At 42.4% G+C, this 24,204-nt stretch overlaps 1 long non-coding RNA gene across 3 annotated transcripts in view; it reads right to left on the minus strand.

The window, feature by feature from the left end:
• Window positions 1–24,204, minus strand: part of LOC144825071 (uncharacterized) — a 349,012-nt gene that overhangs the window by 276,896 nt on the left and 47,912 nt on the right. For 2 of the 3 annotated variants that reach the window (XR_013609257.1, XR_013609255.1), the window contains 4 exons: window positions 2,182–2,255; window positions 1,974–2,055; window positions 1,647–1,757; window positions 1,220–1,299 (listed from right to left, as the gene is read on the minus strand). The exons of the other annotated variant lie outside the window; for it this stretch is intronic. This is a non-coding gene — a long non-coding RNA (uncharacterized LOC144825071). The remainder of the gene's footprint in view (window positions 1–1,219; window positions 1,300–1,646; window positions 1,758–1,973; window positions 2,056–2,181; window positions 2,256–24,204) is intronic. 3 annotated transcript variants of the gene reach the window in all.

A 24,204-nucleotide genomic window follows, 5' to 3' on the forward strand; every position in this document is an offset into this window, starting at 1 on the left:
TTTCCATGGGGAAAAACATTCCAACTTGGAAGTTGGAAAGCAACTAACAGACCTAGAAACATTAGGACTCTCCCAAAGAGTCAGTGGCCCTACGCATACAGCTGGTCACACACTTGAACTCATCTTTTCCAACATGGAACAGCTGGACTGTAAGGCACCTTTCCCCCATACATGGACTGACCACTTTTTATTCACTTTTGTTGTACAGTCCCCTCACTCCCTGGGTGCTACTATGAACAGCAGACCGAGACGCAATGCCCATAGACTTTGTCACAAACTTACTCCTGAAGTCTTCTGCGTCACCAAATGATAACCCCGAGGTCTCTGAATTGCTGAACTCCTTCAATGCTGCCGCTGTGGTGGCACTGGACGCAACTGTTCCCTTCAAAAATCACAGTTCCACACATCACCGACCATCAGCCCCGCGGTTCACTCTAGAACTAAAACTAGCGCAGAAGGAAAGAACCTCAAGACAAGGATCAGTAAAAACAAGCACTATGTTGCTATCACCATAATAACAAATTTGCTAGGCAGAGCTTTATCATTAACCATATCGAACGAGCCGACAACTCCCCCAAAATCCTTTTTAACATAGTACATGATTGTAATGTATAAACACACAGGTGCACAACACAATTTTTTAACAGTCAAAGTGGTTCTAATGATCACAAAAGTGTTTTTTCTTGATTGTAGTTCTTTTTGTTCCAACAACAGTATAAATTCAGACAAGCGTTTGTACAGCCAACGCGTTTCGTCCACTGGGGACTTCTTCAGGGCTGTCATAAAAACAAACATGTAGACATACAATTAAAAAAGACTCATGGTCACAAGAAACAGCCAGGTGTAGACGATCAGTATATAGCAATCTTATTTACACACAATTACAAGCAAGCTATATTGCTGAACAGAGGCCAATGTCAAAATCTTTGGGCCCAATGCAACCAATACCATTAATTTCTATCATACATTATTTCAGAAAAAAGAGCACTTCAACATGATTCAAAATATTGGTACGATGTGCATAGTAGTACGCCATCACATATATATGTCGGACAGTGGTTGATAACTCATAGCCCCTTTGCTATTTCATCACAAGTAAGGCAAGAGGGGAAAGGAAACTAGAGGAGGGAAGGCAATGGGAGCAGGAGATGATGTATACAAAAAAGGGGATGGTATTGCACTTTTCACACACACAAATTTGTAGAAGAATTCCACATACCGAATTCTTTTGAGTATTTTTTAGTCGTCGTACTGGAATATCGCAATTGTTTTCATGAGGAGGAAGGCATCTCCGGAAGCCTACAGGAAAGTAGATACATATTTTTTATTTTTTATCAATTTTTATTTTTTATCAGAAACAGGCACTCCCTGGTGAATGAGTAAAGGGTATATTACAAGCAATGTAGCTTACTTCTATTGAGTTAAATCGGGGTGCCTTGGAACCATCTGAGGTTGTTACAGAGGGTCTTTGGAAGAGATAAAAGACCCTAGAGTGTCCAGAATGGGGTATAGATTCCCAACTGAAAAACATATAAATAGTCGCAATCAGAAACCACCCAATCGTTCGTTTAAGGGATCAATCGTCAATCTGGACGGGCCCTTTACATCACTATTGTAATACAAGTTTAAGCGGTAGCGAGACTCACATGAGAAATATCCACGGTCTTGGACATACAATCCAAGGTTTCAATGTTCCTTACTCTGCGGGGAATGACGGCCAGAAATTACAGATGAGCCAGTATATCGGGAGGGAAAGTCTGTTATGATAAAAATAGCAACAGGACATAAACATAGTTACAATACGTGTCAGTACTTGTACTGATAATGACCAAAGAGGCACAAAGGATCTTGCGATTATGTGGTATATCGGAGCCGCACATAAACCCATTATTTGTATAGTCCTCCAAGATTGTGCCATAAAACCTAAAAAAATTACTCGAAAGAACCCCATAAGATGCACAAATATCACTCACCAAAAGGCTATTTTATTTTATTTTGAACAGGTCTTAGTAGTGTGAGCGTCTTCATATATCCGAAGCATGGTTAAGGTAGGCCCTAGAAGAGTAAAAAAGCTAATTAACTTAGAAGGACCCAACTCACAGTTCTTGAAGAGCGCACTGGCTGGTCACGAGTGTCAAAAAAGGGGGGAGGGGCCAGCTACAAGTCGATTTTGAACCTTACCTCTATACTAGATGTGTGATGCTTGGATCAAGAGAGGGCGGCTGGGGACTCAATTAATACAGCAAAAGGCGACTCTAAAAGAAAAATACCATATTCAAGATTCAAGATTCAAAGATAGCTTTATTCGGTATTTTGACAAAAAAAACATAAAAGCAGACAGAAATGCAAGATACAAACATTGAACACACAAAATAGCTTTCTCATTAAAAACTTATTACAAAATACACACATCATATAGACAGAACATATAAAAGATTCTTAAAATACGTATAAAAAATTAGAAAATTCATTTAAAAGATCATAAAATTCATACGGTGTCCAGGGATGCATGTTTCATTTTGGTTGTTATGTATTATTTGATGTAATTATGCATAAGATAATACATTTTATCCTCGAGATCCTAGTCATTACACATGGTCCCTCTACATTTTACGGCGAATGTCAAAAATGTAATCGCCGTAACAATGGTGAGTTCATCTTGCAACATATACAGTCTGAACAGTGCAGTTTTATAATTTCTCAGAACCCATGTCTTTAACAATGGTATCAAGTATCTTTTTCTCCCCCACTGATAATACTTGCAGAAAAAAAATGCAGTGTATATTTGACTGGGTAGATGAATCATCGCACGGGCATTTTATCAATTTGACAGACCAATCATTAGGAACAGGGAACGTTGTTAACCGAAAAAAACACTCAGTCCTCATTCGTGTCAAAAGCATTCTATGGTAGCACGAATAGGTTGGCGCCAGATAAGGATGAAGGCCCACACCGTGGAGGATACATCGGTGGGCTACAATAGTAGACTTGTTCCCATCTAAATACCACCTCCTCTACTCCAATAAGTCAAGGCATGCCACTTTTAAAGCTTTTTTAGTTATTCGTGAGCATGATGTGGGATTTAGATAGAGATCAGGTTGACCAATGGAGTTCAGGAACTTTTTAACATAGGCTAACCATGGCTGCTTGCTGGGGGCGGATTGGTTTAAGCAGTCTTGAATTACTTCCCTGTTGAAAATTGTATCCTCACATGTCCAGATCTTATACCACAGCATAACTGGAGCTATCTTTATCAAATCAGTGATGTGAACTCTCTCAAGTTCGTTATGGCATATGGTTGTAGACGTGGATCGTGGGACTGATAGCAGGTACCTCAAGAATGCGTTTTCCACTGTTTGTATTTGGGTGCAATCTGCCAATCCCCAGATGCCAGCCCCATATACAGCAGTGGAGACACATTTAGCTGCATAGATCTTGAGTAATATATCTACAGGTTTCCCTCCCAGTCTTTTAGCAAATTGTTTAACAGCACCTATCGTGCGAGAAAAGGCCAGGTTCCGAGAGGTAATTGCTGATGTCCATGTGCCCCTATTATTAAAAATAATACCTAGGTAAGAAAATGTTTTGGTCGTGGCTATCTTTGTATTGTTAACAAAGGTTTTACAGTCTGGTATGTTTTTTCTAGTAGTACAAGACATTGTAAATGTTTTTCCTACATTTATTTTTAGACCTCTGGTGCTCATAAAGGTTGAGAATCCCGTTAAGACCCTCTGAAGACCCAGCTGTGTGCGAGCCATAATCACCGCATCATCAGCATATAATAATAGTGGGACTGAGAGGCCATTTATTTTAGGGTAATCCACTTCTAGGTCATTTAAAAAGACTGCTACCTCATTAATATATAAATTAAAAAGGAATGGCGCAAGGATGCAGCCCTGTCGAACACCCTTTTCTATTGGGAATTTTCTAGTTCGCTCTCCGTTTTTGCCATATCTAACCGTGGCGCCTGCATCTCTGTACAATTCCTGTATAAAATATAACATGTTTTTGTCTATCCCCATTTTAATCAAGGTTTTCCATAACACTCTGTGATCTAAACAATCAAAAGCCGAAGTTAGATCGACGAATGTTAGGAACAGGTTCCCTTTTTTACTCCAATATATTTGCTCGTTATTAGGGCCAGGTTTAAACCCTGCTCTACAGTGCCTAGGCCGGTCTTAAAGCCGTTATGGAATTTCGAAAGAATCCCATTACTCTTGGTCCAGGTTTGTAATTTAGTTAACAACACTCTGCCTGCAACTTTCATCAGAGTGTCTAGCAGGGAAATGGGACGATAGCATTTTGGGTCCTGCCTGTCCCCTTTTTTAAATATTGGAATTACTATTGCTTCATGCCATGTGTCGGGAAAACCTGTTTTGCTATAAGCATTTATTACGTTTGCAAGTAAGGGAGCCCAAAGATCTACATTCTCTTTGAATAAATCAATGGGAACTCCATCTGGACCAGGGGCCTTTAGATTAGCACTCTGGCAGATTGCTTGCTCAACCTCTAAAGGGGTAATAACTACATTTATTTGGAAACTAACTTGAATCGGTGCCTGTTCCACCTGCCCAGTATTCAGATCATCTTGTGGAGTCGTTGTTAGTGAATCTTTCTTATATAGGGAGGTAAAGTAGTTAACCCACACATCTTCCGTTATGGCTATCTCCATGGAGTCAGCCTTACTATCCGAGAAGAAGGGGGCATTAATTTCTTTCCAGAAAGAGATGTTGTCCCGTAAGGCACTTGCCTTTATCAAAGCTTCCCATGCTTGATTTTTCAGTTCCTCCTGTCTACTTCGGAGGGTCTGCTTGTAGGCTCGCCTGGTGTCCTTAACTAAACCACTATCTTTTGGGACGGTCTTTAATGCCTGTAGAAGAACTTTATGGGCTTTAGTACAGGCAGAATTAAACCAGCCGACTAATCTTCTTTCCTCTCCTGTCTTTTGTTTTTTAGTTAGCTTGTCATTTATAGTGGCAATTATCCTATCATAAGCCACTATAATCAGCTGGGGATTAGTGCTAAATTCTAAGCAGGTAGAAAAATGTTTCAATTCTTTCTGGACTAAGTCCTTCAAAAAATTTGTGGAGTCAATTTTCGCCCATTTAATGGCATATCCATTTTTCCTGGCCAAAGAGACCGAGTGACAATGAAGTATACTGGATGTGCTTGTTGTATGGCTCCCGGGCTTTCCTACAGAGATACCGGCGCTAATCGGAAAATGGTCACTTAATGCCAGATCTTCCGTATCAAACCCCCCCAAACAGCCCTGATTCATATTGGACACTAAGATGTAATCAATTACAGTGCCTGCCCCTCGACCAAAGAAGGTTGTCTGGAATGCTACAGGTGGCTCACAAAGTTCGTTGGCAAAACCCAAATCCCAATCATGCATAAGTTGATTTAACATGTTGCCCAAAGTAGAGTGTTCAAAATGTGTGGTGGGATCCCCTCTTAAGTTAAATATACCACAATTATTTGTGTCGCTGTAAGGACATAGATGACAATTAAGATCTCCTACTATGATGATGCTATCTGCGTCCCGCCCACCTCTCTTTAGCAATGCAATAAGCTCAGCTATTAAGGCTTTGAGATCAACTTTTGGCACATTATTGTATATGTTAATCAGGAAAAGGGACCGCCCTTTTGCTTTGATCGCAAGTCCTTGTAGTGAACTGGCTACACCTACTTTAGGTCCTCTCGCCTCGTATGAGGTCAGTTTTATATTGCACAAATTAGAGGCAAAAATACACAGACCCCCAGAGCCTCTACCTCGATTTCCCTGTACAGAAGGAATATAGAAGGTGCTAAAGCCCTCAATATGAGTCTGCTCCTGGTCCCAACACTCCTGTAAGCAAACTATGTCCTGCTTTTCCATAAAGGTTAAAAATAGCTGGTCCCTTGATTTTTTGCCTAGCCCTGCAATATTCCCGGATGTTATTTTTAATCTGGTTTTACCCTCGTGTTGTGAACTGGCTTCTGCCTGAGGAGTTGATGACTCAGTTCCCTCTACACTATATTCTACCTCTTTTTGGGTTTGTATAGTATCCGGCAAACTTAAGTATATACTCGAGCTGTTAAGTTTTTCATGGGCTAAAGGTCCTTCACCTGTTAAACCCATAATTAATTGTTCTGATAATTGCTGGACTGGGAGCAGTAATTCCCCGACTGGGGCATCAGGTAAATTCCCTGATGGCAAGATGTTGATACTATGAATCTGGGGATCATCATTATGGATCTCAACTGAATGGACTAAATTTACTTGTTCCCCTTTTGTTAACATTATTGGTCAATCGACCATGTCTAAACAGTCATACCTGTTCCTTGTGGGGGCGCCCCTCCAATATTCAGGGTTTGGCTCTTCTCTTCTGGGTAACCAGGGGCGAACATCCCATCCTCTGGTCCAGTAATTATTACTGTTCCTATTTCTATTTCTATTGAAGTGCCCCACCTGTGTCCAAGGCCAGTCCTGGACTTCCTCCCAACTGGTAGAATCGCCATAGTTAAAAGTATTTAGAGGTGGATAAAAAAAGGAGAGACGCTGTACATCAATCCCCCCCTTTTCTCTAGAGCTGGCCAAGAGGAAATATAGTCAACTGTAGAGGGGGCATCACAGTTGACTATGACACAGTCGCCCTGTAGGCTTTTTTTAGTATCACCAATCCAAAACACTCTTCTCACTGAGTTGATTCTACTGTGATTTGATGGTTGTAGGGGTCTATTTTGACTCAACCATTGCAATACCTTGTTACGCAGTGACCATGGGGGTTCGTCTATACTATCTGCCAACTCGGGGACCCCAGTAAGGATGACGGTATATGGGGTCGCCTCAGGAGGCAGATGTATCGGACGCCTATACCTAGCGCCTTTCCTCTCATTGGCCTGAGGTTGAAAAGACTGGGCTTTGTGTGTTATATGTGGAGCCTCCTTCAGCTTGGCTGGCTGAGTGTTTGTTTCCAAGGGAACCGGAGTTATTTGGGAATTATCAATAATGCCATTTGTTTTTCCATTCCCCTCTGTTAGGGTGGATTTTGGGGTGTTTTGTGTATTTTGTATGGCCCTCTTGATGGGTTGAGAATTTACGGCTCTTTCGAGCGGAAGAGGCTTTGGTCGGGTGACTGGTAAAGAAGGTTGGGCCGGTTTACTTGGCTCTTTAGGTTTCCCTTCCCCTGTGGCAAGTGTGCCTAATGATTTCTGTGTGAATACTGGGGTGTTTAGTTTCGCTAATTGTTTTTCAATGATCATAAGGCTCTTTTCCATGGGTTGCAAATATCGTTTTAACAGCTCCCCCATGCTATTTATGAGGAAATCGTGTAGTGTTACACATGCAGTGCATGGTTCCTGTATGCCACCCACGGCTCCCCGAGCCTCTGACATCTCTCGCGAATCAGTATTTTGAGAAGCCAAGATGTAATCAGCATTTTTGGTAATAGGAGTCGGTTGATCTAACACAATTGTATCACTGTTTAGATTGAGAGAGGTCTTGGTGTTGTGTGGATCAGGTATGATCTCATGTGAGATCGTCTCTGTGTTTTGCCTCTTAGCTATAGCACCCTCCCGCCTACCCGTAGAATGTGGCTCTGATGTATCCACATGGTTGTGGGAAAGTTGTAAATCTGGTGTTTTTTCCAAATCCTCACTGTAGTTAGACCCTAGTGACAATTGGGTAGCAGATAGATCCACAGTATTTGGGACCGTGTGTATTAATACATTAATATTTTCTGCTTGATTAAGCAGCGGAATAATCGGTCCCTGGTGGATAGGAGTTTGGGCAGAAGCTAGAGGCCCCATAGATGATCTTCTCGCAACCTCCAATTCGTGTGATACCCTACGTTCTAACATATGTATACTTTTCTCAATCACTTCGTTGGTCTTGGTAATGAATAGGTCTATAGGGCCAGTTATCTCAGTGACTTTAAGGGTCTTTTTCCTTCTAGTACCCCTATTCATTACTGCACAGTAAGAAGCGAATTCAACAGTAAATGAATAATCTAAGCTGGCCGCAATGTGCAACAGGCGCGTGGGTCAACACGGTGTCTAACAGGAGATGGCGAGTGAAAAATAAGAAAAATGAAATACCGTGGCCCAGTCCAGTCTATCACAGTCTTGAACGGGCTTAAACGGGCCCGCCCTTGGCCCGGGCTTCGCCCGGCGTCCCGCGAGACGGGGGTGACTTTCAATTTAAGCGCCTCCTGGCGCGCGATTGACGCGGTTTGTGCCGCTCAGGATTGTGGGTAGTGTCGTTTTTTGCCCAAACACCGCGCTCCGCTCGGCGGCCAGACCCCAAGGTGGAACACGGGTCTGGCGGCGGGAGGCGGGTGAGCAGAGGCACAGGGACGGGTCTCAAAGGGTTGCAGTTATCCTCAACACTGCCAGCAAAAGGGTCCTGTAGGCAGCGCTCGTTCTTTGCAGAATACCATATTCAATGACCATTAGTCCAATGGTCTGCATCCTAGATGTTTCATGTTTCCCCCCCACATGTAAACCTCGTTACCCCACGGGGCTACTCTATGCGTAATTTCTGCCCGTCATTACCCGCAGAGTAAGGAACATTGAAACCTTGGATTGTATGTCCAAGACCGTGGATATTTCTCATGTGAGTCTCGCTGCCGCTTAAACTTGTATTACAATAGTGATGGTGTACTACTATGCACATCGTACAAATATTTTGAATCATGTTGGAGTGATCTTTTTCCTAAAATAATGTATGATAGAAATTAATGGTATTGGTTGCATTGGGCCCAATGATTTTGACGTTGGCTTCTGTTCAGCAATATAGCTTGCTTGTAATTGTGTGTAAATAAGATTGCTATATACTGATTGTCTACACCTGGCTGTTTCTTGTGACCATGAGTCTTTTTAAATATGTTTTTAATTGTATGTCTACATGTTTGTTTTTATGACAGCCCTGAAGAAGTCCCCAGTGGACGAAACGCGTCGGCTGTACAACGCTTGTCTGAATTTATACTGTTGTTGGAATAAAAAGAACTATAATCAAGAAAAAACACTTTTGTGATCATTAGAACCACTTTGACTGTTAAAAAATTGTGGTGTGCACCTTTGCGTTTATACATTACCTTCTAAGTTCCCTGTTGAACTAGCACTGTGATAGTGGGTGTCAGTCGGTGTGCACACACTCCCTTTACACAAAATAGTAAGGGTGTCATAATTGGGAGTGATTTGGATTAGGTGCTATGACTTAGGAAGTTTCCACTATCTTCTCTGTTTCAAATAGTACATGATTGTATCTCCCCACAAGCGTGCATTCAGTCTCCTGCGGAATCCCAGGACCTCTTTGACTCTCTGGTCAATTTTTTCAAGTAGAAAAGTTCTCACATTTACTCAAAATTCCTTACTGCTCCCTTGCAGGACATAGATATCCCTATCTCTAAAGAAGAGCAGTCTAAAGCAATCCTCCATGCATTTGACAGATATAAGCCTATCAGTTTAGAGGAAATACACAGTTTTCTGGTTGCAGCTAAGTCGGGGTCCCCCCGGGATCTCTGCTTTCCAAAAATAATGTACCTGTTAGTTACCTGCTGCACTCCAGTGATCCAAGAGATCTTTAATTGCTCAATAAAAACAGGCATAATTCCAACAGAGTGGAAGGCAGCATTGATATGGCCCATATTAAAAAAAAACGTTGGACCAAAAATCTCTCCGCAATTATCGCCTAATATCCCTGTTACCTCTACTGAGCAAACAGCTCGAAGGCATAATAAACAAACAGCTGGGATCCTATCTTGAACTCAACCATATCCTTAATCCCTCACAATCTGGCTTTCAACCAGGGTACAACACAGAGACGGTGCTTATTTATTTATTTATTTTTTCCATTTGTAGGGCGCAACAGCTACCCAAAAAGGGTTTCCCGGCGCCTAGACACAGCTAGTTAGAAAGACAGGAGAAGGATATTGGCTATTGAGATTTATTGTTCAAATAGCCAGGTCTTGACATGCCTTCTGAACCTGGCGTAATTTTCCTCCTTTCGAATGAAGAGAGGGAGTGTGTTCCAGAGGGATGGTCCCAGATGAGCAAAAGATCTGCCACCTATTCTTGCCAGTTTAAATCTCGGCACACAGAAGTTGGCCGCCGATTGCGACCGAAGGTTACGCTTGGGAGTGTAGGGGTGGGCTAGATCTAGAAGGTATTTCGGTGCCGAGCCTGCTTTAATTCTGAACATATAGTTCAGGGCTTTAAAGCGGATTCTGTTTTCAACCCTGAGCCAATGGAGTTCCCTGCGGTGACTCGAGACTCCGGAGTTTTTGGGAACATTGCACAATAGACGGACTGCTGCGTTCTGGATCATTTGTAGCCGGCCGACTACTGATTTATTGGCACCCAGATACAGAATATTGCCGTAGTCAAGCCGCGATGTTATAAGGGCATTGACTACGGTCTTTTGCGTGGGAAGAGGCAGCATCCAGAGGATTTTCCTCAGCCATTTGACTATGGTGAGGCAAAGACCGGTAACTTTACTGGCCTGTTGATTCATGGAAAGAGAGTTGTCCAGAATGAATCCCAGATTTTGAGCATGGGTTACCGGGGTGGGAAAAGCGCCCATCTGATCAGGCCAGTGTAGGGGATTCCACAAATCTCGATGTTTTCCTAGGACCAAAATCTCTGTCTTCTCACCGTTGAGTTTTAATTTGTTTCTTGTTATCCACTTAAGGATGTTTTGGAGTCCTACTTTAAGTGGAGAAGGGGAATTTGGACAGGATTCGGATAGGGAGAAAATGATTTGGGAGTCGTCGGCATAGGTCATATGGGTAAGACCAGATTGCTCGACAAGGTCGGCCAGGGGTCTAAGATATAAGTTAAAAAATAGGGGACTGAGAATAGATCCCTGAGGCACTCCATGGGGGGCTGACAGGGTGTCTGAAAAGGCTTGTGAAGAAGTAATTTGGAAGGTTCGTTCCGCCAGAAAAGATCGAATCCATTCTAGTGCCTTTCCGCGTATGCCATTTTTGTACAATTCCTTAATGAGAGTTTCGTGGGAAATGGTATCGAAGGCCGCGCTCAGATCTAATAGCACGAGCACGACAGTCTGACCTTGATCAAGAAGCTTACGAATGTATTCGGTGACTCCAAGCAGGGCGGTCTCCGTGGAAAAACCAGCCCTGAAACCTGACTGAGAGGGGTGTAGAAGTGAGTTATCTTCTGCAAAAGTGGATAGAACTGAATGAACATGTCTCTCCAAACATTTGGAGAAGGCAGGGAGCAGAGATATGGGTCTGTAGTTGGCGAGGATTTCCGGGTTTGCCGTAGGTTTTTTTAGGAGAGGCGCAACCATGGCGTGTTTCCATAAGGTTGGGACAGTGGCAAGGTCAAGCGAGGAGTTCAAAAGGTTTGCAATAATTTCCAAGGAGCTATCGTCAAGTAGCTTAATGATTTTGATTGGAATGGGGTCCCTGGGGGAGCCGGATTTGATTGTTTTAAGAATCACTTTCTGCTGAGAGGGCAGGCCAAGAATCCAGTATATTGGCACAGGAGAGAGTTAATTCTGAGTCAGAGGAAGGGGAAAGTTCTTCATAGTTGGCGTTTATGTCTAGGATGATTTTGTCCATTTTTTCCGTGAAAAAGCATGCCAAAGCCTGGCATTGTTGAGTGTTTAGTGGGGGAGCTACCGCTAAAGTGTGAGCACCAGCCAATTCTTTCACTTTATTGAATAAGGTTTTTGGCATATTAGTGGCTTCCATGATGGTTTTTGAGACGTATGCCGCTCGTGCTTCTGGCTGTGGCCGATTCATTGAGACTGGGGGTGGATGCAGGGAAGCCAGTAATACTGGTTTTATTAGACCTCTTCGCAGCCTTTGAAACCATCTCCCATTCAAGGCTTTTGGAAAGGCTGCAGGGTCTATTGCGAAAGTGGCTTCAGCAGTTCCTGACAGACGGACAGCAAACTGTCATCCTGGGCCCGTACTCAACATGTAAAATGACCTTAGACAAGGTTGTCCCGCAGGGCTCATGCCTGAGCCCCACCTTGTTCAATATTTATATGGCCTTGCTTGCAAAGATCGCAGAGCATTTCGGCTTTGACATAATGTCATACGCCGATGACACCCAGCTGGTGTTTACTCTAGACCAAGACTTGATAACAACAAAAAAACGTTTTGCATCAGGTATGTTAGCAATCTCCAACTGGATGTCCGAGAACTGTCTCCAGCTTAACGCAGAAAAGATGGAGATCATGCTGCTTGAAAAAGCCCCCTCCATCTGGTGAGATGACCGGTGGCCTCACCAATTGGGAGGTACCCCTGTGCCCAAACAAACAGTAAAGAACCTGGGGATAAAACTGGATCAGGCTTTAACGATGAAAGGTCGGATCGTGGCAACTACGAGCGCATGCTACTACAATCTGCGCCTTTTGTGCAGAATTTTTCCCTTCCTCCCTACCACGGCCCATAGAACGTTGGTCTAGGCCATGGTGATAAGCGGACTGGATTATGGAAATGCCCTTTTGGCATAGGCTAGCGAATCACTGCTCTCCAAGCTCCTGGTGGTCCAAAACACTGTGGCCAGGCTTATTCTGAATCGCCCCTCTGGAACCTCCTACTCTAATATCTGTTGCCTTAACGTACAATGCCTTAAAAGGCAAAGGCCTGTTATATCTCCGGAAAAAAATAACAGCATACTCTCCTAGTCGCAATCTCAGGACCGGCGATAAAGCCTTACTAAGTGTTCCCCGCATACCCCAAACGCACACCAGGAGTAAGGCCTTTTCATATCTTTCCCCAAGGTAATGGAACAAACTCCCCTCGCGATCCACTCCCAAATACTGTAAGTTTAGGAAACTACTCGAATCCCACCTATTCTGAACCATCAGCTACCTTTTTCCTGTTCTGATCCGCAGCAGCGCAGAGATGCCCCGGGGTGCATTGCGCGCTATAGTAAATAGCTCTAACATAACATAATATGAGCTCATTGATTGGCTAGGGGATGCTAAGTTCTGAAGCACAACTGATCTGTTGTCTGGGTACTGTCAGATTGCCTTAATTGAGGGGACCAGAGAGAGGTCTGCCAGAAGGCCACTTCAAGTTTTGGGTGATTTCCTGCTTGTTGTAGAATGCCCCTGCTATCTTCTAGAGGTTAGTCAATCAGATCCTGGCTGTGTTGGAGAACTTCAGTGCTGCATACATGGACAACATTGCAGTCTTCAGCTCCAGCTGAGAGGACCAGCTGTGCCTCCTCAACGATGTGCTTCAGGCTTCAGTCATGACTATCAGGGGAAGAAGGTGTCAGAGAAGGCATGGTCCAGTGGTCTCATTGGGTCACCAAGGTACAGCCCCCCCCCCCCCAGGCCCAGTTACAAATCATTCTTGCTTGGTGACCCCCCCAAGCCCCAGACTGAGGTGAGGGCCTTCTTGGGCCTCACCAGCAACTGCAGGAGATTTTTAAAGGGGCATGGTACCATTGTTGCTCCCTTGACAGACCTGATTTCTAACAACCAGGTTAGACAGGTGATCTGGATGGAGGCATGCAAGACTGCTTTTGACCCCCTTCAAATGTCTATTGGAGATGAGTGGTGAAAACCTCAAACTCTTGAGGTTGTCCATCTACATACAAGGAATGGGCTTTACGATGGAGCATAGCCACTGCTAATGATCTCTCTCTTCCGGCTCAGCAACGAGAACTCCTGTGAGATGGGTAATTATCTCTGCTTTCAGCAGGGGGAAGCAAGCTGGACCTGACATCCTAAGCGTGGCTTTCCCTCAACCTTTTGCCTTTCATCCTGCTGTTTTCACTTACTTCGTTTTTTCTAGCTTTAGGACTCTGAGTGTTTTACCACGGCTAACCAGTGCTAACATGCGCGTGGTCTCGCCTTTAAAAATGTTAAATTGAATAACACCCAATTTACACATTTAATGCATTTGCAAAGCCTTAGTGAAGTGGTACTCCATGCACCTAGGGCCTGCAAATTAAATGCTATGAGTGGGCCTGCAGCACTAAATGTGCCACCCTGTTAGGTAGCCCTTCAAACATTTGCAGCCTTGTTGTGTTGTTTACACTTCCATTTCGACCTAGCAAAATGTACAATTTTTCAGGTCTAAACCTTCTTTTTACTACATAAGTCAAATAGGTGATAAGTTTGTTTAAGCTCAGATTTAGGGCTTGATTACTAGTGCTCTATAAGTTAGACAGAATTTTCCAACTATCAGGTTTTTCTCTCACTAAAAATCGGCAGGCCAAACCTGCAAAATCTGCTGGGTGAATGAGGTCTAGTAAATATTGGTATAGGTTATTTTTTTGGCTATTAGCACCGCAATCCGCATTTTACGTCTCATGTTTGGGGCAATACTCGTCATTGGGGTAATTCATTGCACCAGGCAAATAATTCGCAGGCTATCATTATGTATCAATAAATAGCAATGCAAGTACTTAGGACTCGTAATCGAGGCCTTTGCCTCATCTCCTCTGACGGGCGTTTGAGAATAACTAAGAACACTGCCTTGATTACCAATGTCAATGATTTCTTCTGCGTGCTCGATTATCTTTTCTGTTCCCACTTCCATCCCTGCTGAGATGACAGCTATGTACTGCGGCGGATAAAATATGAACCGCAGTCTCACTCACAGGATCGGAAAATTACAGACAGATGGTCCCATCTTCCAGCAACCATCCCACAAAGACGGTGCTTTGATATTTATTGCTTCTGCACACGAAGCATCTGATGGGTAGGATTATGCAGCGGCTGCAGCTTTGGCTCAGCCTTACGTTCTCGCTATCAGAGACTGAAAGTGCTAACATGCTGTAAAAATGTTAGGGGCAGATTTATGTTAACTGGCGCATCCCCAGGGATGCGCCAGTTAACATGCGCCACAGTGCGCCACTGCTCCGCCACCCATGGTGCGCCGCATTTATGATGCGGCGCACCATGGTGCAAGGAAGTGAGGATGCGTGACGCATCTCTCGGAGTACGGGCGGCACATTGCAGGAGTCATGTCGCAAGTGCGACATGACTCCTGCAATGCACAGGAGCCACCTATTGAATGCATTGTGCGTCACCCTTACGCCTGCTTCAAGCAGGCGTAAGGAATTGACGTAGAAAGTGGCTGAGTGAAATCTCATAGATTTCACTCAGCCACTTTTAGGAGGCGTTCCTGCGCAGGAATGCCCCCCCTGCGCAGGAACGCCTCCTTATGGCGCAGGGGTTTCCAACGTGACGCATCTCCTAGATGCGTCACGTTGTAAATAGGGCGCAATGTTTGCGCCGCCGTTGCGTCACATTTAGTGACGCAATTGCGGCGCAAGGAGGCGCAAGGGCATCATAAATCTGCCCCTTAGTTTTTAGCGTTTCATTCGGATATCTTGGAAATGAAATATATCACTTCATTTTTCGTGGTTCCTGTAGTAGCCACTATCTTCTTTCTTCGTCCTCCTGGTCTCTCTACTCCACCGCCCTAACAGTCTCTTGCCTCTGTACTCCAACATTTATGCTACATAACTCCTCATCTGTCCTTGCAGTTGTTATTAAGACATTCCCTTCTCCTCTTTCCTGGTTATGCTTCCAGCACAATCTTCCCCTTCACTCATTTCCAAGTCCTCTAAGTCTCTCCTATTGCAATTTTGTTGACTACTTGCTTCTCTTCTCTTCAGAGAGTCCCTCACTTTTTCCTTATCTGTGCTCCTCACAAGTTACCATCCTCCGACGCCTCTTGTATTACCCCCACACTTATATCCTATCTTGGCCTCTTCCTTTCTCCCTCCTAATTTCTTCACTTGCCTCTCTCTCTCTCCCTTGCAGCTTCCAATCCCATTACCTCTCTGAAATCCTTCTCGGTCTTCTTTTCACCAATAACTCTTCCCTCCCCTCCTCTGCCTTTCTCTATATTATGGTTTTTACTGCCCCCCCCCACACCTTTGTCAATATTAATATTCTGTAACCATTATAAGGGCAAATTCTAGGATTTTTTGGGTCGTGACAGAAACCGTAAATTCGAGACCCTCTAATTTGCGTATCGCTTGCTACGGCAGGAGGCACCATCACAGCTATCACACAGGAAGTGCCACACACATGACCTTCACTCAAATCCCTTGCCGATAGGACTTCGATTTAGTACATAACATCCACGCGGACACAGGGGCATATTACCAAGCAATAGCGATAATTATCGCTAGGCTTGGATAGCGGCTATAATTATATCGCCGTGCTTCGCCTATTTTTATCGCTTAGGAGCCTTGCTATTATCAAGGTTTATCTCCTAAGCGATAAAAATCGTCCGAAATGCATGAATATCGCTGAAAAGTCAGCGATATTCATGCATTACGAGCTAATGCTCTTAGCCATGTTATCCACCTACCATTGGATAACATGGCTAAGAACTGCTCTGGGCAGGTGTTAGCTTTTGGAGATATTCACGCTTAGCCTGAATATTTCCAAAAGTTGTTAATAGGAGATAGCGATGTTAGCGACTGTTTCCAGTCGCTAACATCTTGGCACCCCCACTTTGCATGTCATTAGCGATAATTATCGCTGACATGCAATGTGGGTCTCGAGATGGTCGCTATCTCCTACTAGCTGTCGCTAACTGGTGTTAGCGAGAGCTAGGTAATAGGGCGATAAAATTATCGCCGCTTTAGCCGGAAAAATTCCTGCTAAAGCGGCAGATAAGGCCCTTGGTAATATGCTCCACAGACTTGCACACTGCTGCCAAGGATGCCCAGAAATTAGCATGCGTGTACAATGTATGCTCATAATGCCAGTTACCTAATAGGGATGATCACCACCTGCAAGGGATATAAACACCACAACAGAATGAACAAGCATATGCAAAGTCTAAAGGTGTGCCCTTGGAAAGCTAGTGCTATGATGACATTTTTTAAAATGTGTTTTTATTGCAATCATATACCACACACTAAAAGACTGCTATATCTATTTCCTTAAACATTTGTTGATCTCAAGAAATCGTTTTCTGTTTTGTCAGATCGATTACCTTGGTAATTTCATGGAATGGATGTTCACACATTTGTTTCGCAGGTTATTTTGTAGCACCTCGAGCATTATGTTTGGTTGATCCTGAATGTAATTCCCTTGTCTGTAGTTGTGCAGATATTAAACATATGTTTTTTGAAGAAAAGATTGCTCCGTGTTACACAATTTATGTCTGTGAGATAATTGTTTACTTAAAAGAAAATAATTTCTTTTTTGTTTGATTAATCAAAAGTTCACCACTAATCATGGTTGAACAAAAGTAGTACAAATAACTATTGACTAAGATTTGTGAACAAAATCCCAAAAGCACTCGTTTACTTATTTCTACATACTAAAATAGGCTACAACCTAAAAGTGGTGGCCATTGAAAGAAATAAATACTGTTGTGTGCAATTGTATTAAAATAGTGTGGGGCATCCCAATAGGACGGCGTACATAGAGCAGATACAAAAATCCTTTTTAATTTTAACATATATAAAACGAAAATGTGACCCTTACTTCGATAAAGAAAATGTACTTTCGGCTTTGAATTACTGGTACCTGAAGCCAGGGTCAAAATATTTAAATACACATGTACGATTTCAAGTCTCTGGTAATCTACTGAACCGCCAGTTCTTTCACGGAAGAGCGCTTCTTTTTAAGTAGATATGCAGTTACATATCATCCAAAGCGCAAATGCCTGGAGAGGGCTGACTTAGTGTCTCAGGCTGTATGCTCTTGTGCTTGGAAGCATAATGTGAGCGATAGTAACGCAGACCAATGGATGCGGAGGACTGACCTACAGTCCCTAATGTACATATTATTATTCATTTGTTGCTATTATCTGAGGCCGCAAAGACACCAAAAGCTTTTTTGTAAAAGTCTGTTGAAGCAGAATGTGGCAGAGCTGGGGCAAGAGCCAGGCACATGAGCATAATGTGTTATCTTTGTTTTACAATGCTATGGAACTTCCACATTCAACTATGTTTGCCTGCGAATGGACAGTAGTTAGGGAATTTAATTACAAACAGTTTTGTCATCCATATTCCTTAGTGTATTTTTTTTAACTACTGGGGTGTGTACTGCCTCAAGGTTCTTGACTGGATTTAGTGCCAGTGACAGTGCCAAACTGATGACACTTGTGTGAGAGGTCTTCTCTGTCACTGCATGTTGCTTAATACTAACTTGGCAGGGTATGCCCAGACGTGGGTCCCTGGCTCACTTTGACACTGGATTCAAGATAGCCTGGCTGATGAGGGCTGTTAGCCTGAAACCGGTCCCAGGATGCTTGTTTCTGGTCCAGCGAAGACACGGCTTGGCGGTTTGGGCTGGGCTGTTCCCATGAGGCACAGGGTCAAGACTGATTTGCATATAGCTGGGTCTGAACTGGGGTGGTGAAGTGAGCTAAAGAACGATGATGGATTCAATCTAGATCTGTGACTGGGGGTGAGTGTCTAAATATTTACAGCGCTCCGTCCATCATCTCCTTGTGCTTGCTTAACACTAACTGCCACGATCTTAAGAATACTCAGTGAGATGAAAACTTGAGATGGCTGCTCATAACATCCTTGACAGAAATGCCCTCCGTTGACATAGAACTCACAGGCTAAGGACTCACACAAGAGTGTGATACTTCCGGCAATAAAGAATATACAGATTCAGCACCAACAAAACAGAGCTATTCTCCAGGTGACAGAGAGGTAACAGGCTCAGGAGTAACGAAGGAGTGCTAGCCCAAGGTGACAGAGAAGCAACATCTCAGGAGGGCGCGCAGAGAAGTTCTACCACTGAGATGACAAAAGACTCACAGGCACAGTACTCACTAAAAAGAGCAATCAATAAGATAACAAAGAACATACAGGCCCAAGCCTCACAAAATACAGCATTTGCCAAGATGACAAATGGCTCATCAGCACTGGCCTCAGAAACCAGAGATATCGCTCAGACATTAAAGAATTTAGAGGTGCATAGTTCTCACATGCTGCGGACTCACATAGAAAAGGCATCCTCAGATGATATAGGACACGTGTGTTTAGGCCTCAGAGAGCATAGCTATCCCTTGTGTAACACAGAAGGCACACCCTTTGCCTTTAGATGGCAAAGCAATATCTCAGATTACTTCGAATTTACAGGTGTTTACTTTAGAAATCAGAGATTCTGCTCTCGCTTTGCACAAAGCACACATTCGAGGCTTTGATATAAAATGTATCTCCCAACCTTGATACAACCTCCAGCCACAGGTCTCGGACAGCAGACCTCAGCTTCATATGATTTAGAAGTTACAAGAACAGGCCAAACAGCCGAGCAACCGTGACCACAGACAGAATAGACATATTTCAAGTTGCTCAACTCTGACAACCTGAGGCTTAGGAGAGCGGTGTTATCCATCATGCGTCACAACTTTAGACTTCATGACTGATTAAACATACCATACATTATGTAAGTGAATTGCACATGATCACACAAAGTGTCGTCAGGGTGGATCTTGGAGTGGTGTTAATTGGGTGTGATAGCACAGTAAGAGTTCAATAGGTTAATTTTCGGTACTAGTTCAACCTCCAACTTACAAGAGTGGGCTCCAACTCCGCACCAAATTCTTCTTCTAGGCAACAGATCTTTGCCTCAACATCAAAATGTGTCAGTTCTCCAGTCAATAAAGAGATTTTTTAGCTTGCTTTTGAAAACCTTCATTCTTATAAATAGATTAGTAATCTTATCTGTCTCTGTATTCAGTTAGCAAATCAGATAAATCCGTTTTTCAGAAATGTATCAAGACAAATATGGTTAGAATCAATGTTAATGAAAAATTACAATCGGGCTCTCTAAATGAATTAATCCCTATTATAAATAAAAGTCCAGATGAAAGCTAAAAGAACCCATTAGGAGTTCAGGAAAAGAGTAGGCTCAAAGGAGCATAAAGTTAAAAAATAAAATGAATTATTCAAACTCCCCAGAAAGAGTAGTTCATATATCTCAGCCGAGTCTCAATATCCAAAGAAAGTCAGCATACAGTTGCTGTAGTAATTTGCACAAATAATGCCTCAACAGGGAAAAATGTAGGGCAACTGATGGAGCAGTAGCTACAACCATCAGGAACAAAAAGGGTGGTCAAAAGTCTCCCAGAGTGTCTATGAGCATTTTCTCTGAAAGAAGCCACAAATAAAGAAGCTTAAGCCTCTATCTAGAAATTGGCACTAATTTAAAAGACAAGAAGACAAGTGAAAACATTGTTGCAGGTTAGATAACTCGGTCCAATAGGAAGACATCTCTTCATGGTGAGCAGGCGTCATTCTTCCTTTCTCATGAAAAACACCTGAAGTCAATTGTCTACTATCAAAATTGTAACAGACATCACTAAACATTTGGAAGCGTTAACCTTGGTTCTCATGGAAGCGTAATGCAGAGTCTATTCTATCTTTTTTTCAATGTTTCACTACGTGACAATGAAGTATACTAAAGAAAGAAACGTTTGCTTTCAGATTTCTAGTAAGGTATTGCTTTCGTCTTTCAGGTGAAATTTACTGAGGAAATATTCAATTCTCTATTCAGTATTTTTATGAACAGTAGATAGATAGATAGGAAGTTTAAGCTTGGTGCAAATGAGAACATGTAACTTAAAGAACGCAATACACTTTATAAAACCTGAACATTCTGCAGTGATGATGAAGATTATAAGCAGGTCACATTAAGGTTAAGCTATCAAATACATTTTTGCATAGTTCTACAATTTCTAAAGCTTCTATATGTAAAAGAGAAATAGAACAGCAGCCTACCAGTGAATAAGACTGCCTAATATATGTTGCACATTTTGACTGCGTGTCATTTTACAGTATGTTTTCACGTTAATATTTAAGACAATTTATGGGCTGCATTAATTTATTTTAATTTTGGTTTTCATCTTTCACATTTCCCTCATCCATTGGTTATCTTAACCATCTCATTAATTTAATTTCACATGAATTTGTTCAGAGAGCACTTTCATCTGCTATTGAGTCTTGCCTTTTTTCTTTTCTGTCCCTGAAGTTTTAATGATTTCATGTAATCATCATTTATCAAACGATTTAATCCTAATTCTTTTTCAAATATCCTATTTTGTTCTCTTTCCCTTCTTTTGCAGAAATTAAACCTACAGTTCACCAATAAAGCATATAGAAATAGCAGACAAAGCTCTGTAATTATTGCAGGCATAAAAACAGCTTTTAAAATACCTCCTCCTGCTGTTGCACACCAACTTCCAATTGTACGAACTCCTTTTCCAAAGTTTTCAAAGACACTAGGGGATTTACTTCTGAAAGTCTTGCACCACTGGAGCATCACTTTTTTTAAGCTCTGGAGGTGCAAGCCCCTCAATCTTATCTATGAGGTGACACAAACCCACCCTGCATGGCTTTGCATGGCCTAAAAAATACGGAGTAGGACAAAGCAGAGCAAGTCTCTGTGTTGCCTTACTTTGTGCCTAGGTGTCTTTCCATGGGCTTTGCGGTGGATATACCCATGCAACACCCATGGATATTGCAGCTGACCCAGATTTACTTAATCAAGTAAACCTCGGGCAGTGCCAAAACCTTACGCCTCCCCTCAGCATGTGTTACAAGGAGAAATGTTTTTATTTCTCCTTGTTTTTTACTGTTTCCATCTGTGCTGCATTCAGCACACATAACAAGAGGAAAATGCCTCTTGGGATTATTTTTGTGCTGGAAGATGCCCCTTCCTGCACAAATACAATCCTGCCTTCACTGTAGGCCCCCTTCCACCATGGTACAAGGTGGCCTTCATTGGCGCTAGGTAGGAAGTTGAGCACCAGAGCAGGGGGAAAGGACAGCAATGCAACATATTTCATCAATATGGTGCTTTCCTGCCCTTTCACATTGGTGTAGGGCGGCGCAGTAAGAAGACTTGTAGTGCTGCCCTATGCCGATTCCTCATAAATAAGGCCCTAGGCATTTCCAACTCTTCTAACTCAGGTTCCAGATCAGAAATGTTCTTTGCAAAACCTCAAATTTTCTCACTTTCCTCAGCTATATAGGAGGAGCAATGGGTTATTTTAAGGAATTTACAAATTCTGTCTATTAAAGGCCTGCTGCAGCGTTAAAGGCCCGAGCCGAAGGCAAAGGACTTTAACAAATCAGCGGGACTTTAATTGCCAGTGTAGCCCTGCTACGAAGGGCTATAAGGCTATTAATATATCCCACTAGAGGGCAGAATGTTCTAACAAATAAAACAAAGCCGTCAGGGATCGCAAGGGGATTGGAATCCCCTCGGGCTCCCTGAAGCCTTTGTTCACAGCCAGAGCTGTAAACAATGAAATATTGGAATGTTGGAGCTCCGGGCTTATACCAGCCATTATAAGCCCGGAGCTTCTCCATTCTTTTAAATGGGGCTTCCAACATTCCAATGTTCTAATGCAAGATATAGCATATGATTGTGGAATGTGATAATAAGTGACTTCTCTTGATGCAGATGTTGGTAAGTGAGTGCACACATTGCATCTTTAGCATTAGTGTATTCTTGTACTAGTCTGGAGTAAAGGTTTGTGGAGAAATCATCTTTCTTGTAGCTAACAAAAGAAGCTTTTAGTTGGTCTTGATCATTAATCTATGTATGCTGTTTAGTTATATTCTTTGATCTGAGCTCTACTTCTGGGGTTAAATAAAATTCCACTAGTACTATAGTAATCATTACTACTGGTATTATGAAGATTGAGCACATAATATATTTACACTTATTTCTAACGAAACACATTTCTCTTCAATCAGATTAGGTGAAATTAGGTTCAACAGTTCATTGTAAAATGTTGCAAGTAGCATTTCAGAATGATTCGTCTTCAGCAGTTCAGATCTCTAATTAAACATTTTTTTAAGCCCACTCTGTGTTCTTCTAAAATGTTGTCACTACTCTTCTATAGCACACTCTGGCTTATGATAATATTCTGTAAAATAAGAACCTAAAATAATAAAGTCCTAACAGGAAAATTCAGTTTCGTCAGTCAGTTATTGCTATTCTTTTTTCAACTCTCAGTAGTTCTCAATTTTCAATTTTGACTTTTCCGTGTTCCTTTTCAATGCTATCTCATGAATGTCAATACAGTTCAGATCTCATATCACATAACTCAACTAATGTGACGTTGAGTATGCTAACTATGTAATATGACAGTTCAGGGGCTGAATACCTTTGACAAGAAACTCTTGCTCTCTTTGATCTTCTTTGAGATTGTTATTTTTTCTTCTATATCACTTTCATCACTGGATTCAGTCTCTTCAGTTATAGTTGCTGGTATTTGATCCACTGACATACTCCTTCTTAATCTTTCTTGTCTATAGTTATGTGGCCATTCACCTCAGTGGATGACTCTCTTTATCCCAGTGCTAGTTCCTTTATCTGGGTCTTCTCGCTGTACTGATAAGTTACCAGCAATATTTTCGCTTTGAGAATCAGTCTCTACTTCTATTTCGTTAGAGACTTTGATGCCTCTTTCTGTGACTTCAGGCACTTGGATTTGTTTTTTGATTTCCAAATCATCACCCCTTTCTTCTCCTTGCTGCTGTTGTGGTAATGGTACCACTGGTCTTGGTAGTCTCTCAGGTGCTGGCAGAGTCACCAATGCTATGCGTTTAAGATCAAAGAAAACAATAGCCTTTTCTGAGTTTTTCACTTTCTTGGTCTGAGAGGCATGCACCAAATTCGGAACTTCAGCACACTTAATAGCATTAGTTAGCATCAGAGTAATATGGAAGGGTCCTTTCCATTTTGTTCCAAATATTTCTTCTGAACTTCCTTCTTAATCATGACCCAATCACCAGGATTGAGGATGTGACACTATTCTTGGTGAGGATCTATTGAAGCAGATGTAAGCAGGTAAGATACAGAATGGACCATATCAGCCAATCCTTTGCAGTGACCAAGTATCATATCATCTGTGCTGTTTAAAGATGCATTTTCAGGTACAGCAGGCAGTCTAATTTCCCTACCCATCAGGATTGCTTGCTTGTGGAGATAGGCTAGCCTTTCTATCTGGGATACACTGAATATTCATTAGCACCAAAGGCAATGCATTTGGCCATTTCAGTGATTTTGAAGCACAAACCTTTACTAATCGAGACATAATGGATCCAGTGACCTGTTCTACTATTCCATAAGCTTCAGTTCTGTAACTGCAATGCAATCGTTGCTCAATCTCTAGTTCTGTGCAAATCATCTTCCTGACCTCATTATTGAAATAGGTCCCCCCCTCTGATTCCAGAAAAATCATGCAAAGTATGGACCATGGGTTAAATTCTCACAAACAAAGTTTT

This window comes from Lissotriton helveticus, chromosome 3_1 (assembly GCF_964261635.1).
Source record: "Lissotriton helveticus chromosome 3_1, aLisHel1.1, whole genome shotgun sequence".
Lineage (NCBI taxonomy): Eukaryota > Metazoa > Chordata > Amphibia > Caudata > Salamandridae > Lissotriton > Lissotriton helveticus.